Genomic DNA, 5,000 nt, shown 5'->3' on the forward strand with positions numbered 1-5,000 from the left:
TCGGGAAGGGGCTGAGAGGCAGGAGCGTACCCAGGCCCCTGGGGGCCCCGGCGGGTGGGCCCCGGCTCTGCCTTCCCCCCTCTCGGGATCGCCGGACCTCACGGAGCCCTGACCCAGCAAACTCGGAGAAAAAGACCCATCGGGAAGGGGGCTGGGAGGCAGGTGTGCGCACCCGGGCCCCTGGGGGCCCCGCTTCGGGCGGGCCCAGGGGCTGCCTTCCCCCGTCTCGGGATCCACGGACCTCACGGGGCTCTGACCCAGAAAACTCGGAGAGAAAGGACCATCGGGAAGGGGCTGAGAGGCAGGAGCGTACCCGGGCCCCTGGGGGCCCCGGCGGGCGGGCCCCGGGTCTGCCTTCCCCTGATTCAGTATCGCCAAACATCACTTTGGTCTGACTGACCCTCTCCCTAGTAATCCGGAGGAAAATTACCCCCCTTTCTTGTAATCCGTGCGCACGAGGTGACAGAGGGGACCCTCGGCGCGAATGTACCCGACCTCCTGGAGCCCTCGCTGGGATCCGGGAGGCAAATGGACCCTCATCGAGACTTCCAGGCAAGCTCGGCCATCTGGTCGCCCCATAGGAAAGCATTGGGCGCGACCAGATGGCCGAAGGGGCCTGCGCGACCAGATGGCCGAAGGGACGTGCGCGACCAGATGGCCGAGGGGACAGGCGCGACCAGATGGCCGAGGGGAAAGGCAAAAGGGAAGGGGAAGCCTCCCCGGGCCCTCCGGACCCCGCCCCGGGTACCCTGCCGCGCGGCAGGACCCGGGACGGAGCCCGGGGCGGGGAGGCCGCCCTCCCCGGGGCCCCCAGGGGCCCGGCCGGGGCTCCGGAACCCAGACGAGCGAGGGGAGGCTCCCCGGCCACAACGGAACCCCGTCCCGGGCCTTTGGCAGTGCCGCAGGCTGGGGGACGGGGCCCGGGGCCGGAGACCCCGACCCGGGGCCCGGCCGGGCCCCTGGACCCAGCCGGGGCTCCGGGGACCGCAGGCGCAGGGGAAGCCTCCCCGGGCCCTCTGGACCCCTCCCCGGGCACCCTGCCACGCGGCAGGACCCGGGACGGAGCCCGGGGTGGGGAGGCCGCCCTCCCCGGGGCCCCCAGGGGCCCGGCCGGAGCTCCGGGACCCAGACGAGCGAGGGGAGGCTCCCCGGCCCCAACGGAACCCCGTCCCGGGCCTTTGGCAGTGCCGCAGGCCGGGGGACTGGGCCCGGGGCCAAAGGCCTCAACCCGGGGCCCGGCCGGGCCCCTGGAACCAGCCGGGGCTCCGGGGACCGCAGGCGCAGGGGAAGCCTCCCGGGGCCCTCCGGACCCCTCCCCGGGCACCCTGCCACGCGGCAGGACCCGGGACGGAGACCGGGGTGGGGAGCCTGCCCTCCCCGGGGCCCCCAGGGGCCCGGCCGGAGCTCCTGAACCCAATGCAGCCACGGGAGGCACCCCGGCCGCAACGGAACCCCGTCCCGGGCCTTTGGCAGTGCCGCAGGCCGGGGGACGGCGCCCGGGGCCGGAGACCCCGACCCGGGGCCCGGCCGGGCCCCTGGACCCAGCCGGGGCTCCGAGGACCGCAGGTGCAGGGGAAGCCTCCCCGGGCCCTCCGGACCCTTCCCCGGGCACCCTGCCACGCGGCAGGACCCGGGACGGAGACCGGGGCGGGGAGGCCGCCCTCCCCGGGGCCCGGCCGGAGCTCCTGAACCCAATCCAGCCACGGGAGGCACCCCGGCCACAACGGAACCCCGTCCCGGGCCTTTGGCGGTGCCGCAGGCCGGGGGACGGCACCCGGGGCCGGAGACCCCGACCCGGGGCCCGGCCGGGCCCCTGGACCCATCCGGGGCTCCCGGGCCCACAGGCGCAGGGGAAGGCCCTCCGGCCACCCTGCCACACGGCAGGACCCAGTTGCCGGCTGAGGACCGAGAGGGGTCCCAGAGTACCCTGTCCCTAGTAATCCGGAGGAAGGCTACCCCCCGTTCTTGAAACCCGCACGCTCCGAGTGACGGAGGGGACCCTAGGGGCGAACGCACCCGGCCTCCTGGAGCCCCGGCTGGGATCCGAGAGGCAAATGGACCCTCATCGGGACTTCCAGGCCTGGCCCTGCCATCTGGTCGCCCCATTGGAAAGCATTGCGCGCGACCAGATGGCCGAGGGGAAAGGAGCCACCAGGTGGCCGGCAACTGAAAGGACTCCCGCCTGCCCACCCACCAGGGGCTCGGGGTGGGGACTCTGCTTCCCGGCTGGGCCTCAGGCACGGGGAGGACCACCGGAGCTCTCGGGGCCTGGGCGTACCCGGGGGAGGACTGCCCGGGACCCGTGGAGCCCGTCCCTGGGCACTTTGCCATGCCGCGGCCCGGAGGAGGGAAGCCCCGGGGACCTGGGAGGATGTTGCCCGGGCGTAGCCCATCTGGTCCCCGGCAATGAACCGCACAACCCCAGCATGGGTGTTTCGGCATACCCTGCCCCTACTAATCCGGAGGAAGGATACCCTCCTTTCTTGTAACCCGCGCGCTGCGAGTGACGGAGGGGACCCTAGGCGCGGACGCGCCCGGCCTCCTGGAGCCCTGGCTGGGATCCGGGAGGCGAATGGACCCTCATCGGGACTTCCAGGCCGGCCCGGCCATCTGGTCGCCCCATTGGAAAGCATTGCGCGCGACCAGATGGCCGAGGGGAAAGGAGCGACCGGATGGCCGGCAACTGAAAGGGCTCCCGTCTGCCCGAGCCATAGCGGTAGGGCTCCCGCCTGCCCACCCTCACACCAAGGGCTCGGGGGGGGACTCTGCTTCCCGGGTTGGCCTCGGGCACGGGGAGGTCCACCGGAGCTCTCGGGGCCTGGGCGCCCGGGGGAGGACTGCCCGGGACCCGTGGAGCCCGTCCCTGGGCACTTTGCCATGCCGCGGCCCGGAGGAGGGAAGCCCCGGAGGCCTTGGAGGATGTTGCCCGGGCGTCGCCCATCTGGTCCCCGGCAATGAACCGCACAGCCCCAGCATGGGTGTTCCGGCATACCCTGCCCCTAATAATCCGGAGGAAGGATACCCCCCTTTCTTGTAACCCGCGCGCTGCAAGTGACGGAGGGGACCCTAGGCGCGGACGCGCCCGGCCTCCCGGAGCCCTGGCTGGGATCCGGGAGGCGAATGGACCCTCATCGGGACTTCCAGGCCGGCCCGGCCATCTGGTCGCCCCATTGGAAAGCATTGCGCGCGACCAGATGGCCGAGGGGAAAGGAGCGACCAGGTGGCCGGCAACTGAAAGGGCTCCCGTCTGCCCGAGCCATAGCGGTAGGGTTCCCGCCTGCCCACGCAGGGCTCCGTGGCTGCAGGGCTCTGGGCCTGCAGGGCTCCGGGGCTGCAGGGCTCCGGGGCTGCAGGGCTCCGGGGCTGCAGGGCTCTGGGCCTGCAGGGCTCTGGGCCTGCAGGGCTCCGGGGCTGCAGGGCTCCGGGGCTGCAGGGCTCTGGGGCTGCAGGGCTCCGGGGCTGCAGGGCTCCGGGGCTGCAGGGCTCCGGGGCTGCAGGGCTCTGGGCCTGCAGGGCTCCGGGGCTGCAGGGCTCCGGGCCTGCAGGGCTCCGGGGCTGCAGGGCCTTGGGCCTGCTAGGGTTCCGGGCCTGCAGGGCTCCAGGGCTCCGTGCTGAAGGGCTCCAGGGTCTGCAGGGCTTTGGGGCTGCAGGCCTCGGGGGACGCCCGGGAGACCCATGGAGCCCGTCCTGGGCACTTTGCCTCGCCGCGGGCTGGAGGAGGAAGCACCCGACGCCCCGGGGAAGTGTCGTCCGGGCTTGGCCCATCTGGTCCCCGCCTGAGAACCGCAATCCCCAGGAGGGGTGTCCCGGCATACCCTGCCCCTACTAATCCGGAGGAAGGCTACCCACCTTTCTTGTAACCCTCGCGCTCCGAGTGACGGAGGGGACCCTAGGCGCGGACGCGCCCGGCCTCCTGGAGCCCTGGCTGGGATCCGCGAGGCGAATGGACCCTCATCGGGACTTCCAGGCCGGCCCGGCCATCTGGTCGCCCCATTGGAAAGCATTGCGCGCGACCAGATGGCCGAGGGAAAGGTGCGACCAGATGGCCGGGACCGGAAGGACTCCCAGCTGCCCACACCGAGCCATAGCGGTAGGGCTCCCGACTGCCCTTGCAGGGCTCCGGGGCTCTGCACCAGGGTCCCTTGTCCCGGGCAGATGGACACTTGGCAGGCCGCAGGACGTGGGATCCCAGGCCCTGACCAAAAATCAGGAGGCCCGGGGCCGGTCCCTGCTTCTCAACACAGCCAGGCTGGGGAGGTCGGGGAGCCTGCCCAAGCACGAGGGACCCGTCCCGGGCACACAGTCCATGAGGTTGTGCGCTCGTTTTCCACAATTTTCTTCAGAATAGTGCGTAGTTGCGCTAGGCAAAGTCCGCCCAGCCCTACTCAGGATGTGCTCTCGTTTTCCACAAATTTTTTTAAAATTCTGCTACGCAAAGTCCGCCCAGCCCTAAGCAAACTCCTACTACGCAGTGGAAAGGACTTAGCCAGCCACCCACCCACCTGGCCCGGTCCCTGCTTCTGATCCCAGCCAGGTCTGGGGAGACTCCCTTCGCCCAATGGACCACGTCACGGGCACCCGGACCCTTACCAGGCCGCAGGACGGGTTCTCACAAACCACACGGTTGTATAGGGGTGGGCAGAAAACTACGCTCCGTCAGCGTAGCAGATAAAGCCAGCCACTCCTGCACACCGGCCCGGTCCCTGCTTCTGATAGCAGCCAGGCCGGAGAGAGCCTCCCTGGGCCCCGGTGGACCCCTGTCTCCAGCACCTAGACCCTCGGCTGTCTTGCAGGACGGGGGTGGCTCACGCACCCCGGGGCCCGCCGGACGGTGCAAGAGCCCCGGGCCCGGTCCCAGCTTCAGAACCCTAGCCAGGCCGGGGAGAAACTCCCTGGGCCCCGGTGGACACCCTTCCCCAGCGCATGGACCCTCGGCTGGCTTGCAGGACGGGGGGCTCCCGCTCCCTGGGACACTGGGACGGAGCACAAGCCCCGGACCC

The sequence above is a fragment of the Triturus cristatus genome, chromosome 5_1 (genome assembly GCF_964204655.1).
Source record: "Triturus cristatus chromosome 5_1, aTriCri1.1, whole genome shotgun sequence".
In the NCBI taxonomy this organism is placed as follows: Eukaryota; Metazoa; Chordata; class Amphibia; order Caudata; family Salamandridae; genus Triturus; species Triturus cristatus.